This window comes from Arvicanthis niloticus, chromosome 1 (genome assembly GCF_011762505.2).
Source record: "Arvicanthis niloticus isolate mArvNil1 chromosome 1, mArvNil1.pat.X, whole genome shotgun sequence".
Classification (NCBI taxonomy): Eukaryota; Metazoa; Chordata; class Mammalia; order Rodentia; family Muridae; genus Arvicanthis; species Arvicanthis niloticus.
In genome coordinates, this window is record NC_047658.1 from 148,667,673 (window position 1) to 148,683,264 (window position 15,592).

Genomic DNA, 15,592 nt, shown 5'->3' on the forward strand with positions numbered 1-15,592 from the left:
TCTTCTATTTATTGAATCCCTACTAAGTGCCACGCATGATGTGCAACCTTATGAAGGTTTCTGTTTTTTTTTTTTGAGACAGGACTTTTTTGTATAACAGCCCTGGCATTCCTGGAATTCGATTTGTAGACCAGGCTGGACTCGAACTCACAGAGATCCTCCTCCCGAGTGCTAGGATTAAAGGCGTGCACCACTACGCTTGGCTATCAGTTCCTCTTTCTAATGAAAGCTCGCATCCAATGGTGTGAGCTGTGCTTGGAGACTGTCCTGGGCACGTTTCATAAACTACCTCATGGAATTTTCACAGTGATGCTGTAAGGAGGGTAGGAACCATTATTACCACTACTTCACAGATGAAGATACTGAGACTGAGGTCAGCTGCGGATTAGAGATGGCCAGTGGATATGGTAGTGTGGTTCTGGAGTCAGGGCACAGATAAATAAAACCGAAGGTCTGGATTCTGAGGGTTTGAGTGGTGGAGTTGACTGTCCCAGGCTCACCCAGCTCATGTGCTAAGGAAAGCAGGATCTGATTCAGGCAGTAGGCTCCAAAGAGCAGTCATTACTCTTGGTTAAGATGGATTCCAGCCTGGGGCAGGAAACACTGTGGGTGAAAGGAGAAGTGTCATTGTCATCCAAGCAGACATTAGAAAGGTGACTTCCAGGATCCCATGTCTAGTGTCTGTCTGGGTTCTATCTTCCTTGACTTTTCTGTGAGGGGAACTGGAAAAGAGGCTTGTGGGAGGAGACTCTTGTTGGTTTCACTAGACCTCTGGCCTCCCCTCTGGGGACGAGCTTCCTGAGGACTGGGGGTGGGAACGTGGGGTGTGTGTGAGGGGGGAGGGATTGAGGGGGTAGAGACTGAGTAAGGAGTGTTTCTCCCCATGCTCCTTCCCTTTTCTCTCCGCTCCTCAATATTTCCAGGGCTGCTGGCTTCCAATCGGCCTGCTCATGTAGGGGAGAGAGGTGGGGCCCACACTATAGTATCCATTCCACACTTGCCACATGCTGGATATATATAAAGTACAAAGGCTTGGTCCTTATTGTAGCTGTGAGGGCACACCAGGCAGAGCAGAGGAAGCAGGCAGCCCAAGGTGCGATGGGATGCCTCTGATGTCCTGGTTGACATAGTTGAGTCCAGGTAGAGCCAGCTGGGGGCCTCTCTTTATGCACGGCATCAAGAGTCTCTGTAGATGATCATTTAGAGGGTGAAAGGTTGGTCCCCAGAGAGAGAGAGAGAGAGGGAAAGAGAAAGAGAGAGAGATAGAGAGAGAGAGAGAGAACAGTAATAATGGGAAAGGACCCTGTTTGCATCAGAAAACCAGGTTCAAATTCTGCCCCTCCTTCCCAATACCCGAGTGGCCTCTGGCAGGTAAGTCTGATCCTGACCCCCAGTCTCCCTCTTTATAAAGCAGGACTTCCACTGAAGTTGTTGTGATGGCAAAGACGAACGGAAAGGCCTGGTGCAGCATCCACATGTAAGGAACACCCAGGATGTCAGACACTCACAGGGATGAGTAGATGTTCTGAACATCCCCCAAGACGCCTTAGATAGGACTGACTCTGAGCTCTGAGCAGAGTGGCACTGTTCTCTGTAATTCACTCTCTGCCTCATCTCTGGGCTTGGCCATCTTGTATGCTGTCTGGGAGGTGTGGCTGTGGACACTTACAGGAGCCTTGGGCCTCCCAGGTGGTTGTGTAAGGTGTTGGGTCCTGAGCCAGCTGGTTTGGCTGGGCCGCTCTTGGCATTGCTATGGGTGACCTGGACAGAGCTGGGCATTGTTCCCGTGGCTGGTTATGCAAAGCCAACACATGGCTAGAAGTCAAGCGTGTCTGGGCCTGGAAGCTTGGGCTCTGAAGGGCAGGAGGGCTGGGCTGGAGGCCCCTTGAAGAGGATGATGAGCCTTCGTTACCTGCCAACTCTGATGTGGGGAGGCTTGAGGCTCCCTAACATGGATGGGGGCGAGGAAGAGAGCCAGAGTGCACTGGGCTGCTCAGGCAGTGCACTTCTGTGGTTAGCCCTTCCCCTGGATCTCTGGCTGAGCCGCTGTCTGATGTGGTGCTGACTCTTGATGAGGTAAACCCAGGGCCTAGGCAGCTCGGTTGAACACCTGACACACTTGACATCTGTCCATCCTGGGATGTATGTAGTCTGTCCAGGTTCATGCTACTTCAACTGGTAGAGGAGACCTCTTGTTCAAAAGAGCAAAATTCTGCATAGATAGCTTTCGAATCTAAGATGCTTCTCTGATCAAACTTCATTATTTTCATAAACTCCTACCGTTTTCCACATTTTTATTGGTTTTTTCCCCCCAATGGATCTCAAAAGCTTGAACCTTTTCAGAGGGTGAACAAAGTCAAAATTGAGCATAATTTAAAAGCCAATTTAAAACGCAAGATAAATCAATCGATTTCAAGGCAATGGAGTAAGGCAAGTTTATTAATAGACTTCAGATTACATATTATTATAATGAACATATAGGCCATATGTCGTTTTTGGGGTGCTATCAAAGAAGAGATCCGTAATTATCTGCAAAGGCCATTAAACCACTTCTTCCTTTTCCAACTACATTTCTGTGTGAGGCCAGATTTTCACCATCTAGTTCAACCAAAGCACATGTGGTAGCAAATTGAACACAGAAGCAGATAGACGAGTCCAGCTGGCCTCTATCAGCTGTGCATTGAGGGGGATTTACGGACTGTAAAGCGATGGCATTGCGGTTTTTACTTCTCATTTTGAAAAAGCATAATTATTTTTATGACGTTTGTTTATGTTAACACACAATGATTTATTAACTGGATTTACAAGTTTATTTTTCTTATTTTAAATTTCGAATACAGCAAATAACAGGGATGAAATCACTCTTCAGAACTCTAAATGTATTGAGTGAGTGACTGATAGCTGAGACAAGGGTTCGTAGATGAAGAGCTTGAAGTTTTTGCTTTCTTGCCACCATGTCTTCAGTGATTAATTTACTGTGATTCCCAGTTTGGGGTTCCAAATGTATGTGCCTAGAGGGGTTCTGAGAGAACACTGTTTAAGATCTGTTGGTCCAGTTATCCTGCCAGTCTCTAAGAGAGCTTTATAAAACCCTGCTTGTAATGTTTATCTTTCTGTCTATGTAGCTAACCCATCTTGCTTGGTATACTTTGAAACTATCTTGTCAGGAGCACAAAACTTCCTGACTGTTGCAGTTCCTCTTGGGATTATCATCTATCCGTTTGGAGTATTCTTCTCTGTTCCTTATTTTTGTTTGTTTGTTTTTTTGAGACACAGTTTCTCTGTGTGGCTTTGGCTGCCCTTGAACTCAGAGATCTTCCTGCCTCTGCCTCCAGAGTGTCCCTGTTCCTTGCCAAGGCTGCTTGGATCCCTTTAGTGCTTGAGGGAACCTACACTGAGCTAGAACCTGAGCATACTTTCTGTGTGGTCAGTGTTTCACCAAGAGACAGACAAGACCACCCATTCATACTTTGCAACAAGTCCTGAAAAGAGGTGGCCTTGGGCAGTGGCAGTGACCCCAGGTTAGGTCTGAGAAGTTTGAGTTACACATTTTCAGTGTGTGAGCAAGACTTTCCCACACCCTGGGTCCCAGCTGCCTCTCGTGTGATGTGAGGGTGACAATTTTATTCTTTATGCTTCACAGGGTGAGCTCAAAGGGCAAACGAGATACTGAGGGGAAAAAAAGAGCTTAGAAATTTACTTGTTTTAAATAGGGGATAACTGCGCCATCCCATCTGGTCTGGAACTTCATATGTGGACCAGGTAGGTTGGCCTGCCTCTGCCTGCTGAGTGCTGGAACTAAAGGCATGGGCTAGACTAGCATTTTGATGGAGGTGACATTGTCCTTTGCTTTAGAGGGGGTCTGTCGGTCTCGGTCTCTGTCACCTCTTCCCTCTCCTGGCTGGGGGAAGTCCTTTAGCTGAGGCTTGCCTTCCCAGGAAAGGCAAGACTCTTGTTAGTATTTCAGTGTCTGCTGGAGTCACTAGCCTTTACAGCCTCTCTTTCCCACTGGGACACTGTCTTTGTACAGTGGCTGCTCTGTGTGACTTAATAGAATCATTAGTGCCGTCAGGACCTTTCTGACTCCAGCTTCCTGCTCTTCTCTTAACACTCCAGCCTGTCAACTCTGCCCACAGCAAAGCCAGCAACTGCCCAGAGCATCCTAGCTGTGCAGGCCTCTCTGCAGAGCAGCCTGGGTTAGCAGGACAGGCAGACCTTCCCCGGGATCACTGGGCATGCTAGTAGCTTTGAGGACTGGCACAGAGGAACTTAGGTCAAGTGGTGCTGGAGTTGTACTTATGTCCTTCCTGTCGTAAGTCTGGACATAAAAGCCTCTTCAGGCTCTTCTAGAGCCCACCAAGTTCAGAGAAGTAAAGCAGAGACCAGGCTTATCTTGGGCCTGGGTCTTGATGCAGCTCCAGACTTACCCATCTGGAGAAGGAAAGCAAGAAGGTCAGCACGCTGGTGTGTGATAGGTAGGGCTGCAGTGGGTGTGGCTGTGGTAGGCAGGGCTGAGGATGAAGAGAAGACCAAACACACTCTCCTCTTCTCCTGGGTCTCCAGTATACTGGGGAGTCTCCTGTGGGGGAGTCCTGGCCAGAAGCCCATCAGAGAGACAGTCAAATGTATCGATGAACATGCTCTCTGAGGCTGGGGTGAGTTCTAATTCATCAATGCCATGTGGGTGAGTTATTTTACACCCCTTCTTGTTTCATTATCTGTACACTGGGAATATTAATTCTTGATCATATTATCAAGAAGGTTACTTTTAACTTTTTTTTTTTTTTTGAGATAATATCTCATATAGGCTTCAAACTCCTGATCCTTCTGTCTCTCCCTCCAAGGTTCTGGGATTACAGGCTTGTGCTGGGACACTCAGTTTCTAGAGTTTTTTTTTTTTTTTTTTTTTTTTTTTTTTTTTTTTTTTGAGACAGGGTTTCTCTGTATAGCCTTGGCTGTCCTGGAACTCACTCGGTAGACCAGGCTGGCCTCAAACTCAGAAATCTGCCTGCCTCTGCCTCCCAAGTGCTGGGATTAAAGGCATGCACCACCACCGCCCGGCTGAGTTAATTTTAAATACTGCTTAGAGCAGTGCACATAGTAAGAGCTGCCTACACGACCGTTAGTTAATGTTGAACATCGGCATGCCAGTGGTGCACCACCAAATCCTGGAGTTCTCGGTCCCTAAATTTCTCCTCTATCCATCCATGGCTTCTCTCTCCCCTGTCTCCTTGCCTCCCCTTTTGGTCTCTTGAGCTTACTCCTGAATGCTGGGATTACAAGCATGTCCCCTATGTCTGGCCATGATGTCCTCATTCTCTTCTCACCATGCTTTGCTTCCTCTCCGCCTCCTCATGTTCCACTGGCTGGAGTGGAAACAGTTCAGTTCAAGCCCCTCCACAGTGTCCCTTGCCTCTGGGATAAAGGCTCTGGTTTGACCAGCTCTCTTTGTGGGGCTCTCTAGAATCCTGCAGTGCATGTTACAGTGGTCATTCCCTCAATGGCTTGGTCAGTATGTGATTGTATTTTTTTTTTTTTTTTTTTTTTTTTTGCTCACTTTCTGGCAAATCTGTATAAAAGAGAATAGAGAGGGCATTAGAGCCCCTGCTGCTGGAGCTGTGACCCACCTGATGTGGGATCTCCTCATCAGGTGATCATTTAGATCTTTTACCAGATTTATCGCTCATATGGTTTTGGGGGGGACATTATGGGTGTCAGAGCATTCCATGGAATAGGGCTTAGCCTGGAAGCTTAAGGTCGTCAGGAGCAAGGCCTGCCCATTGGCAGGCTTGGACGGTTGGGGCTTACAAGCCCCATTGGCAAGGGAGGCTATAAAGGGTCTTGAACGGAACAGTTTCCACTCCACCAGTGGAACGTGGCGAGGCTGAGAGGAAGCAGAGCATGGTGGGAAGAGAGAGACGAGATCATGGCCATACACTGGGCACGTGCTTGTATTTCCAGCATGTTGGGTGATGTGACCCAAGGGGACCAAACTTGGGTCCTACATAAGAAATATGTGTTCTTAACCACTGAGCCATCCCTCCCACCACACTGCTTCCTCCCTTGGATGCAGTTTAGAGACGACCAGGCACCCGGCATTATGCTCTGTGCTTTCCTGTACGTCATCTCATTGAGTTATCCCAATAGCGCTGCAAGAGAGGCATCATCTCCATTTTATGCAAAGAAACAAACTCAGAGAAGGTAAGTAACATTCCCAGAGTCACACAGCTGAGAAAGGTACAAGGACTCAAAACCAAGGCTTCCTTTTATGGCTGCATGTGAGAAGTTACTGGGCCATTCTGAATTCTAAGTCAAGCTGCCTTGAGGAAGGGGCCTGAGGGAAGCAGACCCTTCAAGGAGACTCAAGCCACTACAGCTGAGGTAGGTCAGCTCTCTGATCTCTGCAGTACATACACTAAAGGCAGAAGGTCATTGATGAACAAATACATGGACTTGTGGTTGCTATGTAGGAGAACTTCTTATGGGAGAGGGAGAGGTACTCAGAGCCACCTCTGTGGGAAGGGTAGAAAGTGTGGGCACAGAGTCAAAAAACCCTCTCCCCTAGGCTTAGGTTCTGCTGCTTTCAGGCTGTGGGAATTTGGACGAGACCCAGTCCCTTGTGCTCGGCTTCCCTATCAGCAAATCGGACAGGGAGGGTTTCTCTGTAGATGCGTAGAAAAGACGGCCGCTCTGGTGTTATGTGCAAAGGGTTCTTTCTGTGCAGTCACAAGAATACAGGTCAAGGTCCCGTTTCTAGCCCTAGGCACAGTGATGTGGGGTGCTGGGGGTCCCCACATTTAAAAACTGTTGCAGCTGAGAGTGATCCTCAATTCTGCCCTGACCACCAGCGGCTGTGGACACAGTTCCGGAAAGCTATCAACCATTCTCCACGACTCCCCAAATCGACAGACACAGAACGGCTCATTTGCCTGTAAATAAAACAGCGATTTCTGTGATTGGCGCTAAATGACATGCTCTCAGGGCTACAGCTCCTTCCCAGGCTCACAAAAATCAGCTGGCAGCTCCTTAAAGCAGGGAGGGGGAAGTGACTGGCTTTTCAGAGGACAGCAGGTCAGAGGCTCTGGGGGGCACTTTGTGCTCTGGGTGCAGGAGAAGGAAGTGAGCATCCTTGGGAGGGACCTAAGGGCAGGACCGTGCAGGGCAAACCCAGGGCATCAGTGTTTGGGGTTGGGACCAGCTGTTGGGGGAACCCTGGTCAGACAATGGCCTCATTAAGGAGAGGATGCAAGCAGGCAGGAGCTGGGCATGGCTACAGCAAGAGGAGAATGCGAGGAACTGAACCTCCTCCTGCTAGTCCAGCCAATGGAGCAATTGTCCTCTGGTGGGAGGGAGCTGGGGTCTGAGCCTGGGAATGGCTGGACAGTTGCCCTTGGGGGCAACTGAGGTAGTCCTGGCCCTTTTGCCTGGCGTACAATGACTCCTCCACTGGTTGCTGAGAATTTGGGCCTCAGGGGATCGCTGAGTCCCAGGGTGTGGCTCCTCATACTAGGCTCTCTGAAAAGGGAGTCCTAATTCTTAACTGCCCCCCTCTGGGGGCCCAGGTTCTGTTTAGGGTTGTCTCTGGCCTAGCTCACCTGGCTTCTGTAGCTCTCCTGTGCAGCTCCACTCTGCCCTCTGTGCTGGTGGGTCTGCTTGGTGGGTTTCAAGAGCTCCACTTGCATAGTGATGGTTGAGCTGACATTGCTTCTCCCCTGGGTGGGCAGCTTGCTCCACCTGGGCTCTATCCATCCGCATGGCTGGGCCACCCCTTGAGCTTAGTGGGCGATGTCCTGTACAACGTGTGACCAGACATTTCTGGTCTTAAATGCTGACAGAGCTCCCGCCGAGATGTACAAAGAGCCCAGTGCTTCTCATCAAATGACGGAGTGTGGCATGGCAGAGCTCAGTAGAGAAGACGGAAGTAAGGGCTGGCACTGAGCCCCAAAGTCCCACCCAGCTGTGAATACTGCCCTGGGGGACATTTCACAGCTAGAATGGTATATTTGATGGTTTTGGAAGCTCTGACATCAGACCTTTGTTGTGCTGGGACCATGTTGGTTCTGATAGACAGATCTGCTGGAATTGGTCTGTCTACATTGTAGCAACTCCTGGTTATTACTCCTGGCTTTGGCTTGTGTTTCATTCTGAGAGAGGAGGTGGACAGATAAGGTCTGAGAATTAACTTCCTGCAGCTGTGAACTGTTGCTGGTTTCCTGGCTCTCCAACCTGGCTGACTCTGGCACACGTCACAGTAGAAGAGAGAGAGTCTCAAATGACACAGTAAAGGGGTTGTTGTACATAGAAACTGATCAGAGCATACATTTCGATACCTAGGCCACCTGCAGAGATCCCAGTTTGGTGTATGTCACTTCTAGGTATTTGAATGTAGTGGATCTTGGACAGTGGGTGGGGCAGTGATCTTGAAGGTGGTTTTGTGTGTATGTGGCAATGAGGGTCAAACCCATGGCCCTCTACAGGCAACTGCTCCATTACTGAACCATACAGTGCATGGCTTCCCTGCAAAGGCTGTGACTGGTCTTCTACTCTATACCTCTCCATCTGCTGATCAGAGCGTCTCTTCCCATCCCCTGCTCCTTTGGGATAAAACAAGAATCCTCCTTTCTGGAGGGTCCATACAACCAGCCCTCTCCTCTCTGCCCTGGGCCCCTATCTCTTGTCTTTGGTGGTCGAGTTTCTCACAGCCCTCTTATTCACCCAGCCCCCACCAGCTCAGCGCTCTGACAGATGGCAGGGTCAGGGGACAGGGTGTGTCTTGCATTAAGTGCTCCATCATCCAAGTGACTAGGCACACAGTGGGGGTGTTATCACCACCCCCCTGTGCATTAGACAGGAAGATAGAGGTGAATCGGTCGCACAGTAGGAAGGTTCCAGATGGATGTCCCTCTAACATAGGTCTCTGTGGCTCTCTCTAGCTTCACTGGGCCTGGTCAGCTTTCTAAGAACACTAAAACTGATGAGGACACCATAGGGGGGTCCTGCTTCAGGAGAGAGTTCCATGAGACAGCTACTGGGGTCCTGGTGAAGATAGCTCATCTTAGTTAAGGATTTGGGAGTTACTGGTATTGTCTTGTTCCATTTTGAAAGCACGAGGGAGGCTTATGTGAACAATCCTTATTTGGAGATGAGGTTGACCTCCTCCAGTTCAGCCAGGCAGTACATGATGGAGAGCCCCAGAACAAAGCTCTGATTCTTTTTGCTCTGACATTCTGTCCTTTTCCACCATCCCATTTGAGTCCAGTGGGCCAAAGTCAGGAAAGCCAAAAGGGCTGGAGTGGTCCCTCTGCAGCCCACCACGGAGGGCTGTGAAGTCAGACCAGGGGCCACTGGAGACAAAGAGGTCGGTGCCGTGCTGACCTGGCTAACCGGTGAGGCAGTTGGGGTCAGGAATAGGTGCGTTCTTTCCCCTTAATGCATCATCCAGCCTCCGGCTTCCTGGAATTGTTGTTCAGATTCCAAATTACTTGCCTGTGAGTTCTTTTCCCCACAGATCCTGCACACAGGAACGGAGTATCTGTCCACTTCCAGGCCACACCCTCTCACGCCCTTTCCTGAAAAATATCTAGTTGACAGGAGATTAGGCAGCCAGCTGGGCAGGAGAGCCAGTTGTCACCAGGAGTTTTGTAGGAGTTTTCTGAGGAAGGCAGAAAGGATGTGGCTTTCATGCCCCAAGACCAAGCTGTAAGCCCGGCCACTTTCTGTGCAACCTTGGGGTTCTGTGTCTCCTCTCCCAGGCTTGATTTTTCCAGCCTGTAAAGGCAAATGTAAAACCATCCCGGTAAGAGGCGTGGGTGAGATCATGTCTTCGGAGATGGCTGATCAGTATAATTGATCAGTTGGAGGTCAAGGTTGATAGAGTTTCTGAGTGGAATCTTTACAGTCGTGAAAACACCCCCTCCTGCCACTCCAAGTCAGTGGCTACATGTATCTGGGGCTACTGAGGAACTGAGTTTCAATAAAATCATGCTTTAGGGAGGTAAGAATCATATAGCACAGAATGACCATCTATTGAAAATGTTTTTTAACCTTTACTTTGTGTGAATGGACATTCTGCATACATGTGCATGGACATTCTGCATACATGTGCATCTATCTACCATGTATGTGTTAGATCCTCTGGGACTGGAGTTACAGTCAGTTGTGAGCCTTCGTGTGGGTACCAGGGATTGAATTCATGTCATCTGGGAGAGCGACCAGTGCTTTTAACCCCCAAGCCAACTTTCCAGCTCCTTAACCATCTTAAAACAAGCAACCCAGTGGCATTTAGTACACTGATAGAAGCCGTCACTTCTCTCTAGTTACAAACTATTTGTCATCTCCAAAAGAAACCCTGCTCATTAACGCAGGCGTTTCCCGTCCTCTCCCTGCCAGATCTGGCAGCCAATACGCATATCCTGGACCTACGACTTTGCCTGTTTTAAATGCTTCCTCTGCACATCCGTTTTCACACACAGAATGTGGCTTGCATGACTAGCTTCTTTCCCTGAACTTGATGTTGTAGAGTTTTTCCATGCAGCAAGTGTTAGTCCTCGTTTTTTTTTTTTTTTTGTTTTTTGTTTTTTGTTTTTTTTCAATGATGGCTGACGGCCACAGCAATGCACAGTGAAAATGCTGAGACAATTGAGAGAGCAGGGCATCCTTGTGCTCGCTGCTCCCTGAGGGGATGCAATGGGACCGAAGGATCTAGAGAGTGGGAAGGACGAAAACAGTGCCTGGGGTCTCTCCAAAGAAGTCCAAAGCTTTGCCTGATGACAGGCAGGGCTATCACATTTGGAAGTCTTACTGAGGCCCAGTACTGGTCTGGGTAGGATGTAACTATTTAATACTAACAGAGCCATTTAAAATATATTTAATTATGTATACTTATGTATATTGTACTATACAAAAGATATATAGGAATATATATTAAAAATACATATCTTTCTGATACAAGGTTTTTCTGTGTAGCCCAGGCTGGACTTAAACTCATAGTCCTTCTATTTTCCAGGAGCTGGGACTACAGGTGTGTACCAAGAGATTCAGCATCACAGAGATTTGCAAGTAGAACTTTCTTCTCTTCATCCCCGAGTCTCAAGGTGCTGAAATAACTCATTGGCTCACTTAGCTGGTACATGGCAGATCTATGAACCTGAGTCTGTCTCTTGATGAGGCCAGTGATCTTCACCAGAGCTGTCTCGAACAAGAGAAGTCAATTAGGGACTCAGTCCCCTTCCCCCAGCTTGAGGGCTTCCCTGTTAGCCTTTCTGTACTCTAATGAGATCTGGGCTCCGTGGAGAGATAGGAGGGGTGGCTCATAGTCTAGGGAGTAGACTCTATCTCTCTCCCATTGTTTATCAGTGAGTTAACCTGGCTGTGCCCTTGGAGGTCCCCACTATTAATTGATCTGGGAAGGGGGGTCTGTTAATTGCTGACCCAGAATAAACAGGACTAGGAGAAATGGGGCTGATAGCTGAGTGAGCTCCTCAGCCGTGCTGCCCTTTGCCCTCTGGGAAAGGGCGGTGGGAAAGGGTGATAGACAGCAAGTGGGCGTGTGCTCCTGGGAATGGCTTTGGTGTGGGGGATGGAAACTGGCTTCCCGGGGCCCCAAAGAGTCACTCTGTATGTCCTTCTGGGAATAAAGCTTGGCTGGGCTTCCCATGTGCTGTGCCCTGTCAACAGGGTTGGGATGACAGCCAGCAAGACTCTGATATTCATCTCTCTTATCATTCCCTTTATCCATCCATTCTTTTTTCCTTCCCCGAACATCTTTGCATCTTTTTTTTTTTTTTTTTTTTTTGCCTCTTCTTCCCCTTGAGCGATCCATCCATGTTTCTTTCTCCTCCCTCTCAGGAAGTCAATGTATTCTTTTTGTATTCAATGTATCCATCTGAAAGCCCATGTTTTCCTTGTAACCCTTTTTTGTCTTCATTTGTCATCATTATCTCCATCCATCTTTATCTTCCCTTCCCCTGCAGAGTGACTACACGTTTCTAGGGAAGAGAATGACCGGGGTCCTCCAAATATCGTGGCCATGGGTTTCTGAGTCTGGGTCCTACACAGTTCTGAGTTAACAGTCTGACGTCAGACACCCTGTTCACTTGCTCAAGGTTAGTCTCACTGTCCCTGGGGGAAGAATAAAACCTTATTCCTTCAGAGTAGAGATCATATAACTTATTGTTCAAACAGGATGCTTCAGTCCTAGTAACCGCCCACCATGAGTGACCTCAGAATGTCCTGGGTAAAGAATGTTCAACCATCTTTCCTTGGCCTCAGCCTGGGTGAGTCTGTGACTCAGGCCCCTTTGTCTTGAAAGCCAAGACCAGATTTGGGGAGAGGCCCAATGAGTAGAACACATTTCAGCATCAGGCCCTTGGTCAGAGTTGGGGGTCTAATTCCCTTTGTTACCCCAGAGTGCTTACTCCTACATGACAGGAGGACTCACGTGTGAAGAGATTTTCTACAGCCTCAGCTAGACAGCTGATCAAACCCGACCCTCCAGTTATTGGGTAAGTAACACAAAAACCAAGTCAGTCCGAAAAGCCTCCTTCTGAGGCTTCAGGGAACAGGCAGATTCCTGGTTCCTTTATTGGCTTTCCACAAGAAGGAACAACAGCAGCAAGAATCATGAGTAATGATGATGGAGCCCTCGTTAAGTGACAGACACAGTCCTAGTACCCACCCAGTACAGGCAGGAGTGCAAGAAGCTGCTGAGGGACAAAGCCTTTTGGGACCCTAATCTCCCGCTTCTGCCCCACCCCATCCCCATCCCCATGGCGTTCTCAGGTGGATCTAGTTGATTGTGTTCACCTGCCAGCCACCGCCCCCAATCCTTAGCTGCTCTACTGGGAGATAAGATAATCACAGCCCATTAATCAAGGTGGCCTGGCATGCTACAGGTGCAGATAAGCCCCTCCTGGGCTGGCTCTCCAGGGCCGGGCCTGTGGAGGTTGCTGGGTTGTTCTAATATCAAGTATGTGGAGACGGAGGTGGAGTCTATCTACCATGGGCATTGAGATGGTGATGTGCAGGTTAACAGGAGGCTAATTGAGAGTCCAGAGATCTGGCTGTCCCCACTCTGTGTCTTTAGATAAACCATAACACCTCTCTGGGTCTCTCCTTACAGCTGTGGGAAAAAATGGAGGAGGGGCAGGGAGTCCCTACAGTTTGAAGATGCTCTGTGGACAGCACAGGGTGGTGAGGAGTTTGTTGTGGGGACAGAGGCAGAGGGTGTCTGTGGGTGGACAGCCTGACTTAGCTAAGGGACAACAGGCTGCATGGGATTTATCTTACTCACTGTCATGGGGTGGTGGTTAGTGGCCATACAGGCTGTGTGACAATGTGACAGGGTAGAGAATGAGTAGTGGGGTCATGTGCACTTTGAGGTCATGCAACACCATGGAAAGGTTCTGGGATAACGGAGTCTGATTGAGATCCCAGCCCTCCTATCTTCCTGTGCAGAACCTTGGGTAGATCACTCAGCCTTTGTCCCCTTAGTTTTCCCTTCTGGATAATGAGGATGGTGTCAGACTTGGTGGTCTGGCAGGTTAGAGAAGGAAGACCAGGGCAGAGTGCTTGGCTCTGTGCCTGACAGGCAGCTGGCCGTGGATGGCAGGTGTTCAATGAACATTAGTTTTAAAAAATTATTATTATTTTTTCTTGGCAAGGTCCAAAGGGCATGGGCAGCCTTTGGTGTTTAATCTGTGTGGCCAGGACTGTGGAAACGGGGCAGCCTGCCCCTAACAACTCCTGACCTGAGGTGCTGAGTCTGAAGTGTATTAGTCACTATTTTTAATATTTAATTCAATGATGTCATCAGTTGTGGTGGCCAGGAGTTCAGGAACATTTCAGTGGTGGTGGTTCTGACTCCAGAGCTCTCATGAGGTCACGATCAGCTGGGCACCAGGGGCACAGTCCTCCCAAGGCTTGTTTGAGGCTGGAGGCTCTGATTCCAACCTCACTTCTGTGGCCACTGACCAGAAGCCATGTAAACAGCTCATATCCTCCAGTGCACAGAGGGAGTGAGTGTGAGCCTTTTCTTTGCTTGCTCTGGAGTTGCCAAGCAGCACTAGAGACTGGTCACTAAGTCCAGCTCAAACTCCAGGGCAAGGGGACCTTTCTGTGCCCAGACTCTCTGTCCCCGGATGCTCTGTCCCCAGATACTCTGTGCCAGGATGCGCTGTGCTGGAAACTGTACATTGTCTCGAGTCTTCACACCTAAGTCAGGAGCTACTTGTCTTTTGCCAGGAGACCACAGTAGTTCAGAGAGGCTGAGGGATCTGCCCAAGGCCACCCAGCAGGGATATCTGAGGTAGTGTCTGGTCCTGGGGGGCTTGCCTTATTTGCCTTGGACCATTTCCCACTCCGGCTGAGCCACATCTAAGGCATCTTGGCTCTGAAAGATACAGGACCAGCTGGAAAAGCCTGGGACTTTTGTGGAATTAGAAGTAATATATGAGACACAGGGCAAAGGGCCCAAGGGAGCTACACTTACTCTGATGCTTTAATTTATTTACTTTGTGCCTCTTTTTCTGCATCTACTTGCAGGACAGCTATAAGCTGAGGACAGTATGGGGGGGGATGCACGCTACTATAAGGTAAGCTGTTGACAGTAGGGGAGGTATGCTGTGTGTTATTGGGATGGGAGCAGTCAGTGTCCAGCGTTGGGCTGGTAGCAAGATGCCAATCCTTGGGATATTTATTTATTTATTTATTTATAGAAGCAATGTCCCCTTTTCAGTCTGGGGCCTCCCATCCAGGCCTTGTTCAGCCATGACTCCCTGATCAGCCTTATGAGTAGAGGTCAGGACCAAAAGTCTCAGTAGAGAAGACCCCGACTGAGGCAGGATTCAGGCCACACTGTCGTCTACCACCTCCCGTCCCTGCTCCCTGCTCACCTTGTCTTTTCCCAGGCTCAGGATGCGCTGCAGAAAGCTCAGATAGCCTTTTGTTTCAGAAAGCCTTTGCAGAAAGAGGATGGTACCTGGATGTTCAAGCACTTCCCCAGGTTGGCCAGCAGAGGGAGCAGATGCTGTGTCTGGGACCTGGAAGGTTCCAAGAGAGGCTGGAGCTCTCTCATCCCTGAAACCTTCAGCCCAGATACTGGCTGGAGGGTTTTTTGGTTTTTGTTTTGTTTTGTTTTGTTTTGTTTTGTTTTGTTTTGTTTTGTTTTGTTTTTACAGTCCATCCATCCATCCACCCACCCATCCACCATCTATCCATTATCCATCCGTCCATTGTACGTAGGTGTACAAGTCAGAGATTAGCAAGTTCTCTTTCTCTACCATGTAGATTTCAGAGTCTGAGCTTGTCAAACCATCAGGCTTAGAGGGAACTGCCCTTACCCACTGAGCCATCTTTCTGGCCTGATTTTTTTTTTTTTTTTCAGATTGGGTCTCTTGTATCCTAGGTTGGCCTTGAACATACTATGCATCTGAGATTAACTGAGCTTCTGATCCCGAGATTACTAGCATGTGCTATCATCCTGGTTTTATGTGGTGTTAGGGATGGAATCCAAAACCCTGTGAATGCTAGGCAAGTGCTGGACCACTGAACTATATCCCCATCCCTGGAGTGGGGTGATTTGAAACACAGCTGG